Here is a 12,068-nt window from a genome sequence, read left to right as displayed (position 1 = left end):
AGGTGTGAGACATATAGAATCACTATATGCTGATGATCTACTGTTGTATGTAAATAACCAACAGGAGAATCTCCCAATGCTGTTGGAGGTATTAAAGAATTTTCGGCAAATGTCGGGCTTCCGAATCAACGAGGATAAGTCAGTGCTCTTCCCCTTAGGAGGGCTATGTGGATGTCAGGCGCAGGATTTACCAGTGGTGGGGATAAAATGGGAAATGGAATCATTTAAATATCTGGGTAGACAGATATTCCATGAGATGGAAGAGACTTTCGTACACAATACAGGGAGGGCACTATCAACAATAGGAGAATCGGTGCAAAAAAGGGCTTGCCTCTCTCCTTGAAGGGAAGAGTGGCACTATGTAAAATGGTTGCTTTACTTCTTCACCAATATACCATATATGGTGAAAAAGATTATTTTTTAAATGCTGGATAGCAGGGTGGGGGAGCTATTATAGAACACGGGGCGGAGGAGGGTGTCCTTAGCGATACTACAGAAGCCAAGGGTGGAAGGCGGACTGGGCCTACCAGACTATGAGAAATATTTCATAGCAGCGTAGTTGCAAATGGTCTTGGAGTGGGGCCAGCCAGGGGGGGGAGGGCCAGGAAGGGCTTAGGAGGGTGAGGGGTTTACCACCACATCGAAGAAGGGTTGGACTGTTATGGGACCCGACGGGGAATAAGGGGACTACAATCTTGTTCTGGGCAGTCAGGGAGACATGGTGTAAATATGTTCGGAAGAAGGGACCGGGGGGGCTCTACGGAGGGAATCTACCCTGGGGAGTAGACCGGAAACTTCAGCAAGCGATAGGGAGGGCAGGGATAGAGAGACTCCAGGAGAAGGGGTGTGAGGTGGTGGGAGACCGGTTTGAAGGAGGGAAGCTGCTGACATTCTCAGAATGGTGCGAGAAATTTGAATTACCAAAGGGACTATTTCTGGCATATGGAGCAGTGGTTAAGAGACTAGCAGAAATATGGGATATAATTCCGGAAGAGATGGAAACAAGCCCACTGTTGCAGGTACTGCTGGAGCAAACGGGGGGAAAGCAAGGGTCTCACGCATTTACAAGTCCCTACAGAAGAAGGAACCTAGAGGGGAACTGAAGGTGAAGGGGAAGTGGGAAGTGGATATGGGGTACCAGATACCGGAGAAGGAATGGATACAAATATGGGAGCAAGTCCAGAAGGTGTCAAGGAATGCCAGATTCCAATTGGTCCAATTTAATATTATGCATAGGACAGATTTGACCCCAACCAGACTACGGGCAAAGAAAAGAACCATTACGGATGAGTACCCAAGGTGTGGTAGAAGCCCAGAGGGTTTCTGGCACATGATATGGGAATGTGGAGTCATGGCAAACTATTGGGATAAGGTGATCAAAGGGGTTGTTGGGGACAAACATTGAATGTAATCCGAGAATATGCATATGGGGGATCCTTTTAGGGGGAAAGAGACACAAATCATGGAACAAGATGGTGAGATTTCTACTGGTGTTAACTAAACGCGGCATCGCCATCACGTAGAAACATCCACAGGGACCATCAATAACGCTGGGGCAGGCGGATGCCCGTAGATGGGAGGTTGCTGAACTGGAAACATTGTGGGGGTGAGGGCTGACACAGAGGGGGATGGGGTAACAGAAAACTGCGACCAATTGCTGAATGATCTGGCCATACCCAATGATTTGAAACCATCATGAGATGGTGGACAGGGGTGAGGCGAGGGGACAAGGATAAAGATAGGAAGAACAAGGATATGGAAGGATCTGGGGCGATCCTCCAGGATGATGCTGATACATGAAGCTGGCTAAACACATGCGATGGGGAAGGATGGAGGGTGAAAAAGAGATAATACAGGATAGGAGGTCTCACAGGAATCGGTCGGGAAAGGAAGGGAGGCGGCGGGAGGGAATTTTGGACTTGTTTTTGTCCACTTTGTTTAAAAAAAACAAAAAAATGTAAATAAAAAGTGTTGATGGGCAACGGATGTATAAGGCCTAATGGCAAATGTACCCATCGGCAGCTGGAGCAAAAGACAGTGTTCAGGGAGTTACTGACGGGCCTGTACCCTTGCTGGGAGTCAGCCAGCAGCAGCGGGACAATCACAAGGTGGTGAGAGGGCTAAGAGGCAGGAGAAGTGCATTTGGAAAAGGGGTCTAGAAGGTGCAAGAAGGCACACAAGAGCACAGAAATACACAATTTGCTTAAATATCACTCTCAAAGGGAGGAGGTCCACCGATGGATAAAGGCTAACTTACATTTCCGCACCTGAAGCAAAAGACGGTGCGTAGGGAGTTGCTGAAGTGCCTGTACCCTTGCTGGGATTCAGCCTACAATAGCTTGCCAATCACAGTGTGGTAGGAGGCCTAAGGGGCAGGTGAAGAGCACAGCAAGAAAGCAGCTGGCAAAAGCGGTCTGGAAGGCACATGAGAGCACCTAAATACTCAATTTGCATAGATATCACTCTCAAAGGGAGGTGGGCCACGGATGGATAAAGGCAAACTTACCTGTCAGCGCCCAGGAGCAAAAGACGGTGCACTGGGAGTTGCTGAAGGGCCTTCAGCCTTGCTTGGAGTCCGCCTGCAGAAGTAGCTCAATCACTGGTTGGTCGCACGACGAAGAGGCGGGAGAAGTGCACACAAGGAACAGCTGGCAGGTCCGGAAGGCGCAGGAACGCACACAAAAGCACTGAAATACACTATTTTCTTAAATATCACTCTCAAAGGGAGGAGGGCCACAGATGGATGAAGGCAAATTTACCAGTTGGCACCTGGAGAAAAAGACGGTGCGTGGGGAGTTGCTGAAGGGCCTGAACACTTGCTGGGAATTAGCCTGCAGTAGCGGGCCAATCACAGTGTGGTGGAAGGGCTAAGAGGGAAGGCTAAGAGGCGGGTGAAGTACACAGCAAGGAAGCGGCTGAGATACAGAGTCCGGAAGGCTCAAGAAGCAATACGATAGCACCAAAATAGCCCATTTTAGTATCCTTCATGGGTATATTTCATGTTATGCACAGATCCACTCCCTGCAGTTGATACAATGGCCTGCTAATTGGTTAAAATCGTACCTCCTACAGTTTAAACACAGTGCTCCAAAACAGGGTCATTCCCCAATCAACTTCTTCTGGTGACTTTATATCCTGCAAATTTCATTTAAGCATTTTCAGTCTTTCTGGCAGGCAGGTCGTACACCACTGTCTACCCTTGATCCGTTTATTGTCCCTCATCCCTGATATCCCTATAACTAGCTCACCTCTCTGCCACTTTTCACAGATTTGGGTTTTATACTACACTACCCTTTTCTGTCTCCCAATGCTTTTGTTTTTCTGCTTCCTTCTCTCCCCGTTCCCCAACTCTCCTTTTCCAATGTCCGTCAAAAGTCTCACAATCAGTCCCACACTTTGGGCCTCATCACGAGTTTGGCGGTAGCCTGTATATCCAGCGGTAGCGCTGTTATCGCGGGATTTAAGGGTCCACCAAATCGCGGCTTCAGCTGATTTCCGCCCAGCTCTGAGCTGGGGCGAAATCCGCCGAGATTTTGTCGATTTTCAGTGCGTTTACCGCCAGCGGGAAATCCGCCGGCGGTAAAAGCGCAAAATTTCCCCATTGAGCCCAATGGGGAATGGGGAATTCCCGAATGGGCTCAATGGGGAATGGGCAGTACCCGTTCCACCAAACCCGTGATCCGGCGCTAATAGCACCGTTGGGTTTGGCGGTAGGGCTAATCACGCTAGCGCTATTAGCGCCTGCGTTACCACCCAAGTCATGATGAGGGCCTTTGTGTTTTTCTGAATACATACCTCCAGTTGAAGTCCCTATATTTAAACCCCAACTATGCAAAACGTTTTCCTTTCTCCCTCTGCACTCCATACCTTTCATAATATGCTCTTTGTCATCCAACAGGACTGCTGTAAGAATTTATAACCATCCTTAATGCTTTTTCAAAAACTGATATAGAAAGTATTTTCCCAACATTTAAACCAAAGACCAGTGAGCCACCAGGGGCTCAAAGCATTTTATGTGGCCAGCCTTTTAGCACATTAGCATCCGAAACTTTACAAATAGGTTCAACTTCACGTTTTGATACTAGCGCCCTAGACATTTCAAGTTTTATTTTTAGAGTGACATTCAGCAACTGCATTACTCTTCCTGTTCATCAAGCATGCAAAGCAAATTGCATACGGTGGCGCTGGTCAAGCAATACAAATAAAAATAGAGGGCACAGCATACTGGTGTATGTCATTAGTCATGTAAAAAAACATAAAATTATCCTCACAAAAACAGAAGAATCAAGACCCAATATGTCTGCACGCAAGGCTAAAGCAACAAAACGTTATTCAAACATGCTTGTCATATTCGGTGTTTTTTTTAAGCATTTCAAGTACCCCTTTCCTCCATACTCACCGATGCAGTCTCTTGCATTAGTGCTGGCCTGGAGTTTGTGGACCCTGGGATGGTGCTGGCAAGCCTTTGCTTTGGGAGAGAGAGGTTGGATGTCACCTCCATCTCCACAACACTTTCTGTTTCGAGAAACAGCAACGGCTCTTCCCGCGGCTTTTTCCTTTGCTTTTTCACATTAGGCTACACTACAGCGCATGTCTTGCAGATGCGCAGTAAAGGCGGCAGGTAGTATGTAAATATCAGAGATAGCTTTCATTAGCTGTCTCTGAAACCCTGCTCCTCTGGCCATATGAGCACACGCACTGTAGCAATGAGAGCAGTGTGTATTGCAAATAACAGAGGCTTCATGCCGTTTAGATTCTTCCGTTGAAAGCAACACTTACAATTCTCGGAAAATGCATATCAGCACATTGCTCTCTTTATAGTTTTTGTTTGTAGATTCATTCATGTGTTAATTTTATTTAAATCTATGCAATCTTTCTTTGACATAAAGGCAGATTTTTGAAAGCACAGCAGCTTGCAATTTAAAGTGAGGATTGCAGAAGTGTGGAACAACAGAAAGGCTGAACCTTTCTATGTGATGTACCTTTCCCATCATATCCCACTGCGTTTACCTCATCTTACCACTAAACATGTGTAATAACAAGCATTGGCAAAGCCTACAGGTCAGGCTTTTTTATGTGTTAATACTTACTTATGGATGAATTGATGGTTTAATGGGTGCGTTTGAGCAAGATAGATTGTTGGGTTGACTAGTGTGACTTTTTAGATGGATAATGAATGTCCCTACTTGAATGGTTTGGTGGATGTGCTAGTGGGTTTTTGTGCAGCACATGGCAGTTCCATCACACTTTGCAGAGTATGGATATGCTGCGCTGGGTTGGATTGTGTGTGTGAGAATGAGACAAGCAGCACAGCTAGTGTGTTGGAGGCTGGATAAGCCAAACAGGTCTTACATGAAGGAAGGTGTGAAAGTTCAAGGGCGCATGGCACAGTATTTGGTGTGTGTGGGAGAGTAGATGGCTGTGTTGGGGTCAGGGGGTAATTCCATAGGTGGTTGTACATTCAGGGTCTGGGCATGCTGCTTGAGTGTGTGTCTATATATGTGTATGATTGGGCAAAAGGACATGCTGCATTAGAGACCAGCGCAGCAGCTAGTGCTTTCACAGTCTATGGGGACCATATTAACTGAACTTGGCCTCATGGTTGACCCTAACCCTGACGTTTACTAGACCATGGTTGCTTGCAACTGAAGACTTGGTACACTGTATACCTACTTTCCACTACACATAAACATTTAGATACCTGCCTGCAATGAGATATCATTTGATTGGGTAATAATAGTGATGTATGTAAATATGTCCTATGTAAAGCGCTTTAGATTAAAGGGCTATATAAAAAACAAATTATTATTATAATTTAAAACAAGGTCAGCGCGCCTCTCTGTAAGAAAGAACACGCCATGATAACTTGTTCTATGGGAATGTGCTGCTCAGAGTCCACAGCCTCATGTTTTATCTCACTGTACCTTTCACAAAGGAGGGATATCCATTTGCATATCAGTCTTTGTCCTGCCCACTTGGTAAGTCCAGCACCGAAATGCTCGGCAATCCTCCTTGGAACAAGAGTACGAACAGCAACCCCAGACATGTGTTTCGGCCTAGTCGGGCTTCATCAGTGAGGTGGAGCTGTTCCTCTCTGAGCACAGTGAGCAAGGGGTGCAAGTCAGGATAACCCTAGGTAATTTTGGGTGACCAAGCCCAAGTTCCTTTTACATACAAAAAGAGGTCTGGGTGCCCCTCTACAAGAAAGGAGACAGCATGATAACCTTTTCTGTGGGAATGTGCCTACGTACCTACTCAGAGTCTGCAGCCCCATGTTTTAGCTCACTGTACCTTTCACAAAGGAGGAATATCCATTTGTATAATCAGTCTTTCTCACGCACACTTGAGCAGTCCAGCACCGAAATGCTATGGCAATCCTCCTTTGAACAAGAGTACCAACTCCAACCCCAGACACGTGTTTCAGCCTAGTCAGGCCTCATCAGTGAGATGGAGCTTACCCTCTCTGAGCAGAGTGATCAAAGGGTCCACATATGGATAGCATTAGGTAACTTAGGGTGATCAACCTCACGTTCCTTTAACATACTTCCTTTTATTATTATAATTTACACCCGATATTTCTGTCAGACCTGCTCCCCGCCCCTGGTGCTGACTTTGTGGGTAATGGTGCCAGTTTTGGATCCAAGTGGAGCTTAAAGAACCCATAGCCTACCTATATAGGTAGAAAACACATGCGTCAGAAGAAATGAATTCCATGCCCCGGACACACGATTGTTGCATGCAGCCGCATGGTGGAGCTGCACAGCAAAGCACAGTCGTGTGCAAAAGTCTTTAGGAAAATGTTCACTCAACTTCTGTGGAAAAGCAAATATTGAGTTTGCCAAACATTTTCAACATTGTACTAAATTGCTGTAAACCATGTTTTTGTGGTTTACAAACCTTGGAAAGAATCGTAAATGTTACCTTTACTATGGTTTACGAATATGCGAAATATTGTAAACATAAGGTATGCTTATTGTTTGCATCCATGTAAATATTTAGTAAACACAATGTTCACTCATCGAAAATGTGCGTAAACATTAAGTAAACATCAAGTTTGCAAAGAGTTTGCAAAGAGTTTGCAACATCATTGGAAACAGTTGTAAATCTATGGTTTTGCTATGGTTTACACATTTCAAAAAATGTGTAAACCATTGTTTTGACAACCATTCCCAAAATGATGACGCACCTCACGTTTTCAAACATTGAAAGAGATTCACAGAACAGCACCAAAGTTATAAGCTGCCCAAAGTGTACTCTTTATATAAATTGAGCAACATAACCAATTATAGTATTACCATTCATTATATAAACATTTCTCATAAGCAAATATCAACATTTCATATTTTGACAGTAATGGCAAACACACTCGAGTGGCTAGAAGAAACATTTCCCAAAGAAGAAATTAATAGGATAGTTAAATAATGAATGCTACCTTATCAGAGTTTTGAGTAATGTTAAACATGGAATAAATAGCTAACAATTCAAGACTTACTACACACTTGTGTTAGTACAAACGATACATAAGAAGGCCCAAAATACATACAAATCAGAGGTACATACAGGGAAACTAAATTAAGGAAGAAAGAAACAACATCACCTGAAAATGTGAATGACATTAAAGTTCATCTACATGTATATAAATGTATTGTGTGTTTGAGGCCTGCTTATTACCTGTGTATGTGCACTATGAGCTGCAACCAATCCCTAAGGAAAGTACTTTAAGAACATATGACAAGGTTATCACCTAGATATATAGCACCTTTTGAATTTTCATAATCTGACTGTCAGTGAACAAAAACAGCTAGCCTAGATATGTCGATGAACAGAAACAAGTGGCCTAGCTATGTGATGTCCTCAGTGATGTCATCAATGGCATTTCCGATGTCATCTTTGAAGGCCTGGGTTTTTGCCAGTTATGGTAAGCTAAGCAACCAAAACCTGCCCCCCACCGTCCACTGCTAAGACTAACACCCAGGACATCAATGATGACATCACAAATGGCATTGATCTTCCATCGGCTTTACATGGCTTCTTCTTCACCTCACGCTGAGAGCTTTGTAAAGTTCAACTTTCCCAAAGGAAGTCCAGAGAGTTCTTCCAGTGCAAATCTGCACATCTTCAAGGGATCCAAGAGGATCTGTGAAGTAAACAAATTGCTCACCAACTGAATAAACATTACTTGGTTTATTGTTATTATTAGGACGTCCCCTGGAGGACCAACTATCAGCAGCCGTTCATCCTCGTGTATGATTCTGGAACCAATATTCCAGAACCATACACGAGGCATGACGTATTTACAGAACAACACACTCATTGGCTATCTTTAAGAGTGAACCACATTATAACATCTGCTCCTTCATTTATAAACAATATAAGGAAAGAAAAAGCATATGCATAAAAAACATAGCTTAGCTAAATTATGCCTAAGATTCTTAATGTGTATACACAGACAAATAGATGTGTTACTATGAACGTATAACTTTAAAAAAGGATATGAGAAGTTTTTGAAGACTGAATGGTTGTTTGATTAATTAAGACTCCAACATGTAGAGATGCTCTATAAAGTTCAATAATATATGAAATCTTGTTTGCAATTTCGCACAGTTCTCCTGGATCCCAAAGACATATACTTTTTTCCATTGTCTCTTCAGAAGACTTTTGTCTATGAATGGAATAACTCATCATTTGCAGGTGCAATGTTATGTCTAACATTTTTCGAACACATACAATTGTCCATAGATTCCGCTCTTGTTGAACCTTGGATTGTCCCATTCCTCATTGTTTCTCCTTTCTTTGCAAGTACAATATCATCACAAGACCATCTTTTCCCATCTTCCAATAATACTGATTTTTTTAGAGAATTCTGTCACTCTCTGGGGGGAACAAAATCTTGATTCTCTTTTCTTTACTCTCCTGGGTTCTTTTACCCTAATCCAATCTCCTCTCTTAATCTTGCTTTCCAATACATGTTTTTGTTCATCATAATAAATCTTGTACTCATTTTGTCTTTTCTTCACCTTCCTTACAATTTCTTCTACATTTATTTCCTTATTTTTGTATGGAATGAGCGAAGCAGGTCTCAGTCTGTTGGTGGCAATTCTCCCTCTCATGAGAGTGAACGGTTCTTCCTCCGTCACTAAATGTGGAGTGACTGTATATGTGTTGAGTGCCTCTTTGCGAGTATCCCTCCATGGCAAATTATTAGCAATGGCTAATTGAATGATCCCCTTTATAAACATGTTCATCCTTTCTACTAACCTGTTTCCCATGGGAAGGTATATTGCTGTGGTACTGTCTTCGATAGCTCGCTCTTTTAGAACATTTTGGACTTCCAATGATAGGAATTGAACCCCATTGTCAGTTATCAGCTCCTGAGGGTCTCCTTCCCTACTGAAAACTTTCTCTAGGAACTTCATGACTTTCCAAGCCGTCACACATTCTTCAATCACTCCACATTCTAGCCACTTAGATGTATAATCCACCAACACTATGAAATAAACCTTTTGAGGTCCAAGCATCTCATAGGGACCAGTTATATCAATAGCTAATATTGTCCAAACTGAATTAGGCACTTCCACGGGTTTTAGCGGTGTATTGCGAATCATTTTTCCCTTATCACTTACTGCACATGCACTACACTCCTTGACCATTGCTTCCAACTCACTCCACATGTTTGGCCACCAGGAAGCTTCTCTCACTCTTCTCTTTGTTAAACTTCTCCCCACATGGCCCTCATGGGCAATTCCCATAATTCTGTTTCTCAAAACCGCTGGTAGAACTATGCGATCACCTCGGTAAATACACATGTTGTCACATGACAATTCATCCTTTATCTTCCCCCACGATTTGATATCTATCTCCACATCCTTCCACCCATTTCCAATAGCCACCCTAAGATGTTCTTGTTCTGTATCTTCTTTCATGACCTTAATCTATTCCTCCTTCGAAAAACTAGGATGTATGTGTGCTATGATACACTCCGCTCCTTGATCTTCTGTTAATTAATCAGTATTATTGTGTTCCTCAGTATCATTGTCATGTGGTAAGCGATAGAAACAGTCAGCCACCATATTTGATGTACCTGGTGTGTACTTTACGTTGATGTTGTATTGCCTAATGACTAAGGTCCATCTCCTGAAATGTGGATTTTTGGAATTCAATACATGTATAAGTGGTTTATGGTCCGTCTTAAGATCTATTGGAATACCCCAAATGAGGCCCTTGAAATGTTCCAAAATCCATTTCACTCCCAAAGCTTCCTTCTCGATGGTTGAATAATTCCTTTCTGCCCCTTTTAGTGTTCTGGAGGCAAAGGCAATAGGTACTACTACTCTTCCATGTACCTGCTCCAAGACACCACCCAAGCCAATGTTGCTAGCATCTACTGATATTACAGTCTTTGCACTGTGGTCAAACATCTTGAGTGTTGGTGCTTTATTTATCAACGATTTAATGGTGTTAAATTCCTTCTTACATCCTTCTGACCAAGAAAATATTGTACCTTTGCACCTCAAGTCCCTCATATTCTTTGTCCAGTCTGAGTAGTGATCCACAAATTTAGACTAATATTTTGTGAGACCCAAAAATCTCCAAAGTTGGTCCTTATTAATCAGATCAGGAATCTTAAGAATAGTATCCACTAATGCTTCCTATGGTTTAATGCCCTCAGCATTATTGCAATGACCCAGGTAAGTGACTTCTTTTTTTTTATCTTGCATTTCTCAATCTTGAGTGTGAGGCCCTTTTGTTGGATAACTTGTAGCACACCTAGCAATTTTGCATCATGTTCGTACTCAAACATAACAGATATCAGTATGTCGTCTTGGAAATAGTGCACACCATCAAGACCATTGAACAGAAAATGCATCAATTTTTGAAAAACAGCAGCTGCTGACGCCAGCCCGAAAGGCATCCTTTTGTACCTATAAGCACCTAATGGAGTGATGAATGATGTTAAATGTTTAGATTCTTCGTCAAGCAGCACCTGATGGTAAGCGGAAGACAAATCTAACTTTGTAAAGAACCTTGCTGGCTTCAGAGTGATGAGCATTTCTCCAATGTTTGGCAAGGGATGGCGATCAATCCATATGCTGTTATTAAGGTCCCTTAAATCGACGGACATCCTGATTGACCCATCCGGTTTCTGTACAATAACAATTGGGTATAGCCATTTAGAGCACTCAATAGGTTCAATTATGTCTTGCTTGCATAATTTTTCCAACTCTTTTTGCAACGCCTCTCTGGTGCCGATTGGTATATTTCTTACCTTATGGACAACTGGCCTTGCTCCTTTTTTAAGTACAATGCAGTGTTTAAATCCTTTAAGAATACCAAATTCATCATTGAATACTTTGGGAAAACTCTTGGCCAAATTTTCAGAGGTGTCAAAGCTGTTATCAGTAATGCTCAGAATCGGTATATTTTCTCCTCGGTGTATCCTTATTCTCAAAGATGCTTGTTCCCACCAACCAACGATGGAGAAACCCTTTTCTGCAACATATAATTTGCAATGTTTTCCTTCCCTCAAAGTTCAGGTGTAACCATGTGTACCCTACAATGTTAATGGGCGACTTGCCATAACCCGTCGCTCTCCCTCTGGCCACTTGTAGATCTTCCATCTTCACTTTCAAAACCTTTAGGAAAGTCTCCATATCCACCAGAGTATATGGTGAACCAGTGTCCACCATAACTTGTAGAGTTATTCCATTCATAGACATAGGTACCCAAGGGCCAACAGTACCTTCACCCGGTGTAAATGCTAGTATCTGCACTTCTTCTTCGAAACCATTGGTGATTGCCAACAAGCTGCTCGGACCACCCAGTTCCTCCAACGCCCTTATGCTTGTTATATTCCCTCTACTAGAGCGACCAGGATTCCACTGTATGTTTCTCATATAGCGAGAATTAAATCTACCTCTCCCTCTGCTGTTTCGACAGACTTTACCAAAATGTCCTATATGACCACATCTGTAGCATTCTGCAGAAACTGCTGGACAATCTTTCTCCAAATGTGCATGCCTATACCAACCACACTTAAATAATGTTCCTTGTGACCTATTTGGTGTTTT

General features: G+C 42.9%; 1 long non-coding RNA gene across 1 annotated transcript in view; it reads right to left on the bottom strand.

Moving 5' to 3' along the window:
• The window catches only part of LOC138481723 (uncharacterized), a 131,548-nt gene extending 126,986 nt beyond the window's left edge, over positions 1 to 4,562 (bottom strand). The window contains exon 1 of the long non-coding RNA XR_011274357.1: positions 4,400 to 4,562. This is a non-coding gene — a long non-coding RNA (uncharacterized lncRNA). The remainder of the gene's footprint in view (positions 1 to 4,399) is intronic.
• Positions 4,563 to 12,068: the final 7,506 nt, after the last annotated feature.

The sequence above is a fragment of the Ambystoma mexicanum genome, chromosome 5p (assembly GCF_040938575.1).
Source record: "Ambystoma mexicanum isolate Mex_15411 chromosome 5p, UKY_AmexF1_1, whole genome shotgun sequence".
Lineage (NCBI taxonomy): Eukaryota > Metazoa > Chordata > Amphibia > Caudata > Ambystomatidae > Ambystoma > Ambystoma mexicanum.
The sequence above is the reverse complement of the archived record's forward strand: the minus strand, read 5'-3'. Positions and strand labels throughout refer to the sequence as shown.